This window comes from Oryctolagus cuniculus, chromosome 9, assembly GCF_051225735.1.
Source record: "Oryctolagus cuniculus isolate XC-2025 breed Fujian yellow rabbit chromosome 9, ASM5122573v1, whole genome shotgun sequence".
Taxonomy (NCBI): domain Eukaryota; kingdom Metazoa; phylum Chordata; class Mammalia; order Lagomorpha; family Leporidae; genus Oryctolagus; species Oryctolagus cuniculus.
This window is the reverse complement of record NC_142875.1, coordinates 105421152-105433636: the sequence shown is the minus strand read 5'-3', so window position 1 is coordinate 105433636 and position 12485 is coordinate 105421152. Positions and strand designations below refer to the sequence as shown.

The 12485-nt window shown below is 53.8% G+C and overlaps 1 long non-coding RNA gene across 1 annotated transcript in view; it reads right to left on the bottom strand.

Annotated features, from left to right (window-relative positions):
- Window positions 1-7740: 7740 nt before the first annotated feature.
- Window positions 7741-12485, bottom strand: part of LOC108177000 (uncharacterized) — a 33324-nt gene continuing 28579 nt past the window's right edge. Inside the window, exons 2-3 of the long non-coding RNA XR_016212966.1 lie at window positions 10816-11061; window positions 7741-7988 (exon numbers count right to left, since the gene is read on the bottom strand). This is a non-coding gene — a long non-coding RNA (uncharacterized LOC108177000). The remainder of the gene's footprint in view (window positions 7989-10815; window positions 11062-12485) is intronic.

Genomic DNA, 12485 nt, shown 5'->3' with positions numbered 1-12485 from the left:
GAGATCCTGGAGAACTGGGAGAGAAACCTCGATAGACATGGCCGGGGTATCCTGAGCTGCAGAGAAACTCGCACGTGTTCTGCAAACTTGATTAGAATTTGGGGTGAAACACCTCTTGGGATCCAAGAAGCCTGAACCAGAAACACGATCGGTCCCTTGGCTAATGACTGAAACGGTGGCCTCCATTTTTTGAATGTGTACCTTTATTGGTTGAAAGAAAATTGAACAGGACTCTCAACCCAGTTATAAAATGCAAGTGAACCAAAATAATTAGTGGTGGCAAAGTGTGCTAATTGCCTCCCATACCTTGTTGGCCTTTTTCTATGTAATCAAACCCCTCCACTTCAGCTGGACACATAGCCCTCCAAAATTAAGACTGTATTTTGCAGGTTCTGGCAGCTGGTTATAAACATTTGGATTAAGTTCTGGCTCATGAGATTTGAGCACAAGTGATACGTAAATTTATGTATTTATTTATTTGAAAGTCAGAGTTACAGAGAGAGAGATTTTCCCATCCACTGGTTTACTCCCTAAATGACTACAACAGCCAGTGCTGGGCCAGGCGGAAGCCAGGAGGCTGGAGCTTCTTCTGGGGCTCCCATGTGGGTGCCAGCACTTGGGCCATTATCCATTGCTTTCCCAGGCACATTAGCAAGGAGCTGGATTGGAAGTGGAGCAGCCAAGACACGAACGGGTACCCATATGGGATGCTGGTGCTGCCAGTGGCGGCTTAACCTCCGCACCAGGCCTGAATTGGAAATTCTTGAAGCTGTCCCGTCCACCTCCTGTCTTTCATGCTGTACCGCAGAGTATAGATGTGGAAGCAGACCTTGCACTCTCCAGAGAAGAATAACAACACAGGAAGGGCCTGAGTCTCTGGACAGCCTGATGCAGCCCAGCCCCACACACACCTGGGCCATGTGCCTCTGGCTACTTCTATCTGATTGAATCCCGGTGTCACGCAGCTGAGCTGATATGCTGATATTTAGCTATGCTGTTCTTTTTTTTTTTTTTTTTTTTTTTTTTGACAGGCAGAGTTAGTGAGAGAGAGAGAGACAGAGAGAAAGGTCTTCCTTCCACTGGTTCACCCCCAAAATGGCCTCTATGGCCGGTGCACTGTGCTGATCCAAAGCCAGGAGCCAGGTCTTCCTCCCAGTCTCCCATGCGGGTGCAGGGCCCAAGCACTTGGGCCATCCTCCACTGCCTTCCCAGGCCACAGCAGAGAGCTGGCCTGGAAAAGGAGCAACTGGGACAGAACCGGTGCCCCAACTGGGACTAGAACCTGGGGTGCTGGTGCCGCAGGCGGAGGATTAGCCTAGTGAGCTGCAGCGCCAACAAGCTATGCTGTTCTGATATGAAAACATGTGTCCATTATAAAACACCTGAAAAAAGACTATTTGAAGGATTTTTTAAAAATATTTGTTTATTTGAAAGACAGTTACAGAGAGAAAGGGAGAGGCAGAGAGATCTTCCATCCACTGGTTCACTTTCCAAATGCCCACAACAGCCAGGGCTAGGTCAGGCCAAAGCCAATTGCCTGGAACTCTGTCTGGGTCTCCCATGTGGGTGACAGTGGCCCAAACACTCAGACCGTCTTCTACCGCTTTGTCAGGGGCATTAGCAGGGAGCATTTGTCACAGCTAATGAACTAATATTGATATGTCATCATTAACCGATCCCCCTGCTTTATAGTGGTATGTCTATTTATTTTTACTTATTTGAAATGCAGAATGACAGAGAGAAAGAGAGAGAAATTTTTCCATCCATTGGTTCACGCCCCACTGCCTGCGATAGCTGGAGTTGAGCCGGGTCAAAGCCAGGAGCCTGGAACTCCATCTGGGTCTCCCACATGAGTGGCAGGGACTCAAGGACTTGAGCCAGCACCTGCTACCTCCCAGGACATAGGGAACAGTGCAGCAGGGGACTCAAACCAAGCCCTTTCGTACGGAAGGCAGGCATCCTGCATGGCAGCGTAATCAGCTGTGCCACAACACCTGTCCCTAAGGTGCTTTTTTTTTTATCAATAGAAGTTTTTCATTTTCTTCCTAATTTCGTCCACATTGTGCAGCCCTTGTGCTATGGGTACGCTATGGGGGAGACTGTTGTCTTCAGCGCTCAAGGCCCTACGTCAAGGCCTGTCTGTTTCCTTGGTATCCCCAGGGAGGAGTCCAGAAGCTTCTTGGAGGTGATGCCAGAGAAGTCAGGTGTAGCTAGGGGAAGCAGGGGCTGGCGTAGCCAAGGGAAGAGTGAGCCATGCACAGACCTCAGGGGTGGGAAGGGGCGAAGCTGAGGTCCAGGTGGTGGCGAGGGGCACCCTGGCTTGCACTGAGAATGTGTGGAGCTGCAGGGGCGAGGCCAGTCGTCTGGCTGGTGGGCAGCAGATCCTTGCCTTGCGTCTCAGGGACTTTCCTGTGGCAGAGCCTGCGTGTGTTTCTTGGAGGCCAAGGCACTGTCTGCTCTGCTGTGCCCTGTGTGTCCTGGCTCCTCAGTAAAGCAGGGGGATTTTCCTTCATCCTTGGGAGCCTATGCATCTGGAGGGCAGCCATAATTCTGGATAAAATTCACAGCAAGTTCCCCTTCCCAGGACAGACCACAAGATAAGAGCTATCAAGGAAGCCAAAACCTTCTCTGCCGCCCCTGCGGAATGTACCCCCTGCGTACAAATCCCTTATTGGCAGCTTCTGCTCAAAGTCTGCCTCCCAGAAAGCAGCAAGCCCGAGGTTCCCTGTGGCTATGCAAGCATCCTGCTTGTGGACGGAAGGAGTCCAAGAAACAGGGCTCCTGGGGTCACCTGCATTTTTTTTCTCATTTGGGGAGAAATGAGTCCAAGGAGTTGTGCCTGGTGGCCCAGCAACCCAGCTGTCGTCAAGGCCTGGCTTCTAGAAACAGAGGCCAATGGCTAGGAGGTTGCAGACAGTCACGAGTGGAAGGAACACGAGCACTCACAACACATGACATGCAAATAACCTATTTATTTGTCCAGCCTCATTCACAGCAGAACCGAGTGGCACCCAGGGATCCTGAGCCTTGGGTTTTAGTGTCCTTCCGATGATTCTGCTGGTTCAGTGGGTGCAGAAGAGGACAGGGAACAAGAGAAGACCTCCATGTGGGGCCAGTGTTGTGGCGCAGCAGGTTAAGCCGCTGCCTGCACCACAGGCATCCTATATGGGTGCCCGTTCAAGTCCCAGCTGTTCCACTTCAGATCCAGCTCCCTGCTAGTGGCCTAGGAAAGGCAGTGGAAGATGGCCCAAGAACGTGGGCCCCCTGCCACCCATAGGGGAGACCTGGAGGAAGCTCCTTCTTGGCTCCTGGCTTTGACCTGGCCCAGCGCATGCCATTGCAACCATCTGGGGAGCGAACCAGCAGATGGAAGACCTCTCTTTCTCTGTCTCTCTCTCTCTGTAACTCTGCCTTCAAATAAATAAACAAATATTAAAATAAAAAAATACCTCCACATGGAGCACCCTGGCCCCTCTACCTCATCCCTCCTCCTGCCCACACCCCATAACTCTGCTCCCCCCTGGAGCCAGGAAGAAGAGACAGCAAACAGAGGAGATCATGGACAAAGGGAATTCTTTTTTTTTTTGGAATCTTCTTCAGGGATGGGCTCTGGGGCTGGCGCTGTGGCACAGTAGGTTGATCTTCTACCTGTGGCGCTGGCATCCCATGTGGGCATCGATTCTAGTCCCGGCTGCTCCTCTTCCCATCCAGCTCTCTGCTATGGCCTGTGAAAGCAGTGGAGGACGGCCCAAGTCTTTGGGTCCCTGCATCCACGTGAGAGACCCGGAAGAAGCTCTTGGCTCCTGGCTTCGGATCGGCGCAGCTCTGGCCGTTGTGGCCATTTGGGGAGTGAACCAGGGCATGGAAGACCCTTCTCTCTGTCTCTCCCTCTCACTGTCTGTAACTCTACCTCTCAAATAAATAAATAAAACATCTTAAAAAAAAAAAAAAAGGATGGGCTCCAATTTTACCACTGTAAATGTTTCTAAAACAATTTTTATTTTTTTTTCTATTCTTTGTTTTTTTTTTTTTTATTTTTTGACAGGCAGAGTGGACAGTGAGAGAGAGAGACAGAGAGAAAGGTCTTCCTTTGCCGTTGGTTCACCCTCCAATGACCGCCGCGGCCAGCGCGCTGCGGCCGGCGCTCCGCGCTGATCCGATGGCAGGAGCCAGGAGCCAGGTGCTTTTCCTGGTCTCCCATGGGGTGCAGGGCCCAAGCACCTGGGCCATCCTCCACTGCACTCCCTGGCCACAGCAGAGGGCTGGCCTGGAAGAGGGGCAACCGGGACAGAATCCGGCGCCCCGACCGGGACTAGAACCCGGTGTGCCGGCGCCGCTAGGCGGAGGATTAGCCTAGTGAGCCGCGGCGCCGGCCTAAAACAATTTTTAAATTTTATTTTCAATTGAAAAGCAGAGAGAGAGAGAGAGAGAGAGAGAGAGAGAAGAGGAGAAAGAGAAATCTTCCATCCACTGGTTTGTTTTCCAAATGCCCACAACAGCCAGGCTGAAGCCAGGAGCCAGAAACTCAACCCAAATTCCCCACACTAGTGGCAGGCACCTAAGTACTTGAACCATCACCTGCTGCCTCCCAGGGTGTTGCCTGGCAGGAAGCTGGAATAGGAAACAGAGGCAGGACTCAAGCCCAGGCACTCCAATATAGGCTGCCAGTGCCTTAACCCCTGTACCAAACACCCCCCCACCACCACCACCCTAAACTGTGTCTTTAATCCAGGCAGACACAGCACATAAAGTTAGTATACTTAGTAAACTCTCTCTGGCACAAATGAGAGATTTGTCAAATAATCTCCTCCCCACTGTGGGCAGGAGGATTCTTCCTCCTCCAGCCGTGTTCTGGGACACAGGTCCTGGCCTCCATCTCCCACATGTCCACCTCTTCCCTTCCTGCCTTCCCTCTGAGGGGCTCCCTGCAGGCGCCGGATCAGTCACTGCTCCGCAGAGCTTCAGCAGGGGGCATGCCCTCCATGACTTTCTCCAAATCCCTCCATGGCTTTCTCCAAATTCTCCTTGCCACCTCTTCCCACCCGCTCTGTGTCTGCCCTCTCTCAGTGCCACTGGGATTCTTCTGGGCCAAGCTGAAGCCAGGAGCCAGGAGCTTCTCCCAGGTTTCCCACGTGAGTGCACTTGGGCCGTCTTCCACTGCTTTCCCAGGCCATAAGCAGAGACCTGGGTCAGAAGAGGAGCAGCAAGGACTTGAACCAGCGCCCATATGGGATGCTGGGGCCACAGCTGGAGGCTTAGCCCACTACCCACAGCGCCGGCTCCCCACTGGGACTCTTAGATGGACGGTATTTGGCAGCTGCATGGGTTTCCCAGGCAGCCACTACGCCCCTAGACTCAGTACTGGTAACCTTTGCCCTGACATGGCCTTGAGCTTGGAACCAGAATCACTAAATGCATCTCCCTCTTACTCTCCAAGTGGGTGGCTGATTTCTCGGAAGCATCTGAATTCCCCACCACCCTGTGCGACCCTCAACTTGTGGCTCCAGGCAAGAATAAAATAGTCTGGGTTTGGGTCCTGGAGTGGGTCCCTGAGAAGGCCTTGGCTCATCAACCTGAAAAATATAATTGCCCGCTGTCAGATCATCCACACGTCCGCACTATTCTGAGGAAGAACCGGCCAGGTAATACAAAAGCATGAAGAACCTCAATCCTATTCTGTTTGGCTTTGGAGACGTTTCTGGTTTATTTAGTGGTTCTTTTCCCGTAGCTGACTGCTCTGACTTGAATGAATATTAAAATCCAGGCATTCCTGGGATACAGGTGGAGGAAGCTGATTTCCAATGCCATCTGGCTACAGTCAAGCCTCAAAACAGACACTGAGCATGGAAATAGACCAGAGACTGTTCTCCGAGATTGTAGAAAGTCACAGGAATAGACCAGTCTAAGTGATGTCCACGTTCATGGATTTCTCTGCTTTGAAAACGAAGTCCTAACGCGTCAGCACTGGAGGGGGCTTGGCGAGGCTGACTGTCAGCCCCTTCTTATGTGGACGAGGGAACTGGACCCCACACGGGAGGGTGGGGTGGCTGGGGGGCTGCAGCTGGAATGTGGCAGCACTTTGAGTCTCACACACTGGCGCCCAAACCAACCTTCTTACCCAGGTCCCTTCCCTGGCAGCTCTGCAGCTCCACATAGAGATTTCTGCCCAGTTGCCATTGGTGACACCTGCTGATGCGTCTTCTTTCGTCTGTGCCATTCTGCACCTTTTAACGACTTATTTCTCCTATTAACCAATAAGCTGGGAAAACTGGGGCCTTTGGTCTCTCTCTTTCTGTAAACTCCACACTAACGACTCATTAGCGACTTGGCACAGAGCACCTACGGCAAATTTTAACCAACCTCCCTCTGGCAATCAAGTGCTGCCCAGCAGTGACCCAGGGTTCAGATGGTTCTAGCTCTGTGATCATGGTCAAGGGAATTACCTTCCCTCTAGAAGTGGTACCAAGGAGTGGCTTGGTAAAGGAAGCTTCTGTCCCCAAAATTTCCCAAAACTTTCAATCTGCAAAGTCAGAACAATGCATAGGGAAGCCCAGCCTTGGGGTTAAATGCCCTGGTCCTCCTGTCTGCAATCAGGTAAAACCCATACGTCCCTTCTGGGGATCAAAATTCTGGAGCTACCATTGCTCCCTCTCAATTTCCTTCTGGAAAATTAGGGCAAATAATATATTTTATATAAAGATTTATTTATTTTATTTGAAAGGCAGAGTTACAGAGAGGCAGAGAGAGAAAGAGAAAAGTCTTCCATCCATTGGTTCACTCCCTAGATGGCTGCATCCCTAGAGATGCACCTGTCTGAAGCCAGGAGCCAGGAGCTTCTTCCGGGTCTCCCACATGGGTGCAGGGGCCCAGGGACTTGCACCATCTTCTACTGCTTTCCCAGGCCACAGCAGAGAGCTGGATCGGAAGTACAGCAGCCGGGACTCAAAGTGGCGCCCGTATGGGAAGCTGGCACTGCACGTGGCGGCTTTACTGTCACAGCGTCGGCCCCAACAAAAAATAACATCTTAAAGGGTAGGTAGGTTAAGTCATGGAAGTCAATGCATAGTTTGGAAAACTATTAGCACCAGGTTTCGTCGCTGGAGCGGGTAGATCGAGATAAATCAAACTGGCCTCTGCCCTCAGATGCTCACAGAGAAGAGGAGGCCAGGGTTGCATGAGCCAAGTGGAGAGGAAACCGTGCTAACCAGAGGAGGGGTCCAGGCCCACGGGCTGTTGAGGGCGGTCTGGGAGGACGCTGTAGAGGCTGAGATGCTGCAGCAGGAATCTAGAGCGAGGCGGGAGTTTCCTAAGCAGGCACGTGAGTACCACATTGCTGGAAGAAATATCCTGTTTTTACAAAAGAGAGAAAGAGAGAAAGAGAGAGAGAAAGAGAGAAAGAGAAAGAGAAAGAGAGAGAGAGAGAGAAAGAAAGAAAGCAAGCAAGCCAGAGGCCCTGAGTGCCAAGCATCCCCGAGTCAGAAGGGTGGTCAGCAGCAGGCGGTGAGCCCCAGGAAGAACCAGTGTGCTGCACGAGCTGGGGAGCGGGCAAGGCCGGCGCCAACCACAGCTCCCCGGCCATCGGCCTGCAGAACGCAATTCCTTTCCCACCCGAGCAGCCCTGGGTGGGGAAGCCACCGCGGAGAGGGCCCGCGTTGGGAGAGAGGCCAGTGGGGTTCAAACAGGCGCTGGGCTGAAGCTGAAGTCAGTGGCTCAATGGCCACGTGTAGAAATAGCTGCACATTTTGTTTTGTCTTAAAGATTTATTTATTTATTTGAGAGGCAGAGAGAGAGAGAGGGAGAGGGAGAGGTCTTCCATCTGCTGGTTCACTCCCCAAATGGCCACAACGACCGGGGCTGGGCCAGGCCAAAGCCAGAAGCCAGGAGCTTCCTCTGGGTCTCCAAAGTCGGTGCAGGGGCCCAAGCACTTGGGCCATCTTCTGCTGCTTTCCTAGGTGCATCAGCCGGGAGCTGGATCTGAAGTGGAGCAGCTGGGACAGAAACAGGTACTCACATGGGATGCTGGTGCCGCAAGCAGTGGCTTAACACACTGTGCCGCATCGCCAGTCCCCACATTTTGCTTTTAAAACCCTGTCATGTGCTATTCAAAGTGGTCCTAAAATGTCATCTTGCGTACTGAACACGGGGCCCTTTCATGATGTCAGCGTGCCAGCTGCAGAAACCCCTGACCAGCGTGGAGAAGGAGGCAGGGGCGTATGAGGCTGACCTGGACAGGGCAGCACAGGGGCAGCTGTCACCCCTCAGCTGGCCTGTCTGCACCCTGCGTTCCCACAGCCCCTGCTCCTGAGGGCTGTGTGTGGAGGGGAGGGCTCCAGGGAGCTCTGGGCACCTGAAGCAGTGTGGGGAGTCTATGGCCTTTTCACAGTAATTCTAGCCGTGCAAGGAGCCCCCTCCATTGCAAGAAGAGCCAGCCAGGGCCTGCTAGGCTCGCTCCAACTCCCCTTCTGGTTGGTTTCGGACCCTGTGCACCTTACGCCCCGCCTTCTGGCCCCAGACCTCCCGGTGCCCCACCCTCAGGCTCCCCAGCCTCGACCTGCCTCACCTCGGAGCCCCCCACCAACTGCCCCAGCTGAGCCCTAGCACGGGCTGGCAGGAGCCCGGCTCTGACAGCCTGTGGCTCTCTACCCTCCAGCTGTCATGCTCCTGCCATGCCCACTGGCACCAGTTGGCAGGGCCACCCCCACCCCCTTCTCAGCCTGCTCCAGCAGGCACGGCTTAAGTTTCCACAGAAAGCCAGCTTTTCCTGGGGTTTGGGGCAGGCCGGGCCAGGAGGGTGGGGGCGGTTTCTGCCGGCCACACTCCTCTCTGGGTTCCAAGGGCTGCTGGCTTCTGGAGCGCTGTCCTCCCACGGCTTCTGGCACAGCCTTGGCAAATGCTGGCAGCAGGGGGCGGGGCGGCCGGCACACACCGAGTGTCCCTGGTAAACTCCAGGCTGCATCTCCCTTGGTCCCCATGATTTCCTAGGGAGGCCCGTGGGAGGCCAGGAGAACACAGGCCAGAGATCGCAATGGGATGGGCGGCACCTCCCCTGCGGACCTGCGGTGCCATGTGACACTCCCAGAGAGAGAGATCCTCCACCCTCCCGTCTCTCCCAAAGAAGGAAGCCCTCTTGGGCTTGCCCGGCTGTGGGCTCTGAGATCCAGCCTGCATCCTGGGTGGCTCTTTCTCTCTATGGACAGTGAGAGCAGACTGAGAAGGATGGAACAGGGAAGGAAGAGGAGAGGGGATGCTGGCATTGGCTTCACAGACCCCCTGGGCGGGGGGTATGGGAGACGGGGAGATCCTGATGTGGCCGCAGGAACTTGGCCCTCCTCTGGCCTCAGCTGAGGATGCCTGCAGGAATCACTGAGCCCACAGCTCCACCTCCACGCAGACCCATCCCTAAACTCCCCAAAAAGATGAGTCTGGATTCCTGTCTCCCAGATATCCAGAGCAGGAAATGCCTTTACGGTCTCCTCCTGGGTTTCTAGACACTGATAGTTCTTCCTTGCGTCTAACCTAAATCTTTCCTGCTGCATTTTTAAAAGGCGCCTTCTTTGGCTCTCTGGGGAGGAGAGCAGGCATGGTGCCAACAGACAGGAAATGAAATCACAGCTCTGATCATCTCCCTCCCTGCCCCCCCCCCGCCACCCCCGCCCTTGGGACCGCTTGTCAGATGCGCTGACTGTGATGAGCAGCGCCTTTGTGTGCTGTCGGGTTTTGCCGTGAGCCCTCTCCTGGCAGCCCTGACAAGGGAACCTCATAATGACGGATTTCACGGAGCTCCAGAAGCTTGGAGGCTTTTCTTTCCATCTGTCGTCTTACTTGAAGCCTTGACCTTTCTGTTCCCACGTAAGGCAGGATCAGGAAGAGGCTTGGGCTGGGCAGTGCAAATCTGGGTTTGGACCCAGGACAGGGCTGGGTTTGGAGGCTGCGAAATGGAGACAAGGAAGAAGGTATGTGCTTCACAAGGTGTGGATGGGAGGCAGGGGTGGGGCTGTGTACGCTTATTTATTTTTTTAAGATTTATTCATTTATTTATTTGAAAGGCAGAATGACAGAGAAAGAAGGGAGAGACAGAGAGAGAGAGAGAGAGAGAGAGAGAGAGAGAGAGAGAGAGAGACTCTCCCATCTGCTGGTTCACTCCCCAAGTGGCCACAATAGCCAGGGCTGGGGCAGGCTGAAGCCAGGAGCCAGGAACTCCATCTGGGTCTTCCACATGGGTGGAAGGGCTCTAAGCACATGGGCCATCCTCCACTGCTCACCCGGGCACATGAGCAGAGGGTGGAGCAGAACTGGAGTAGCCGGGACATGAACCAGTGCTCCAGGATGGGATGCCGGTGTCACAAGTAGTGGCCTCACTTGCTCTGAGGCCCTGGGGTTTAGAAGGAGGCCCCCTCCGGAACCGGGAAGGTGGAAGAACCTGGCCCAGCCCTCTCCGGCCAGAGACCCAGGCATCATTTTCACTGAAGAAAGCCGAAGCTTCAGGGTCCTCAAATTCCGGATTTGCATTCTGGCTCTACCACCTGCTTGCGAGGTGCAGCCACTTTGAAAACGACCTTGCCAAGCCACCGTGGCTGAGTTCCTCCGCTTCCTGCACCCTCAGCTACCTCCTCTGAAGACCAGCTGGCGCCGCGGCTCACTAGGCTAATCCTCCGCCTGTGGCAGCGGCACACCAGGTTCTAGTCCCGGTTGGGGCACCAGATTCTGTCCTGGTTGCTCGTCTTCCAGGCCAGCTCTCTGCTGTGGCCCAGGAAGGCAGTGGAGGATGGCCCAAATGCTTGGGCCCTGCACCCCATGAGAGACCAGGATAAGTACCTGGCTCCTGGCTTTGGATCGCGCAGTGCCGCAGCCGCTATGGCCATTTGTGGGGGTGAACCAACGGAACGAAGACCTTTCTCTCTGTCTCTCTCTCTCTCTGCCTGTGGGGAAACAAACAAACAAACAAACAAAAAAACAACCAGCGGCCACACTGCAGGCTTCGAAGAGAAAGGCAAAGAAGATCAAGGGCTCCACACCGCATCCAGGTGGTGGCAGGTGTCTGCATCCAGCTGAAGACGGGACCTGGACAGCAAGGGGAAGATAATGGTCACGGAGAGCGAGAACCCCCTCTGCCTTTCCCAAGGGGCCTCCCAGAGGGAAGGTGAGCCGGGGTGGGGGGGCCCTTGATGCCAGCCAAAGGCCACCTTCTCCCCGACTTTCCCATGTCGGGTCGACAGGGAGACTGGGAAAATAAAAGCCCACTCTCGGAGGCTCCAAGAGGAGATCCCGGCCGGGCCCTGCTTTGCACAGGGATTTTCATGGTTGGAGATGCTGGTGACATTTCATCTTGCTCGAGATCCTGCTCACTTATCAGGGCTCTTAAAACCCTTTTGTTCAGAAGCTGCTGTGAGGACAGAAATCATTCTATCTAATATCAGAGCACAGCTGTTCAGTGACAGGACGACTTAGGGGGAAAGCACGGGAAAAAAAATAAATAATAAATCAATGAAGGAAGGGGAGAGAGCGCCAGGGACACAAACATGGGAAAAGCAAGTGGGGGCCGAGGCGCGGCGTGGCGAGCAGCAGCTTCCTAACAAGAATCCGCTGTCTGGGGACGGGCGAGACAGGGCCTCCGCAAGGACTGGGTAAACACTGGGCCCAGGGCAGGCCCCAAGATCGGGCTCCTCCTCTCTGTAGGGTTCCTGGCAATCCCGCCCGAGTCCCCAGCCGGGGGCCCCTAAAGATGTTTGAAGTAGGCGTGCAGCCTTCAGTAACATCTTCTTAAGGGCCAGTGTGGCTGGAAAAAAAAATCGCTTAGTGGAAAACTGTGTCCATCCCTAGCCACAGAACACCAGGAAATATTTTGTAAAAAGGGCTTTGATTGCTCCTGAAAACACAGGACAGAGTGAGCAGGGCCAGGCCTTAGGTGGGGCTGTGTGGCGTGGGCCCTTGGCAGTGTCAGGGCAGGGTAGACAGGTCCTGGGTCCAGGACCGACTTCCAGCTTTGTATTATTGAAGGGAGTCATGAAGAACTTGGCTAAATCACACCCGTGTTTATGAAATGTATGACTACTGGAATGTTTTTAAAAGGTAATTTAAATGAAGGCCAAATTCTAAAAGAAAACAGGGATAAAGCAAATTGAGAAAAGATCATTTATTTCCGAGATAGAAGTGGAGAACTGCTGTCTGCTGACTCAGTCCCGAAGTGCGCACACTGACCTGGGCTGGGCCAGGAACTCAGTCTAGGTCTCCTAGGGGGTGACAGGGACCCAGTCGCTTGAGCCTCACGGCTCCCTGCCAGGGTCTGCGTTAGCAGGGAGCTGGTGTCAGGAGCCACAGCTGGATACTACCAGGCCCTCCCACACGGGACAGCGTCTCAGCCACTACTCAAACACTAGTCAAACACAAATTCTGTAAAATTACATTTGCTTTATTTTCTTCCTTAATTGAAAGATGAGAGAGAGAGATTTCACTTGCTGCTTCACTCCCAAAATGCCTGCAACAGT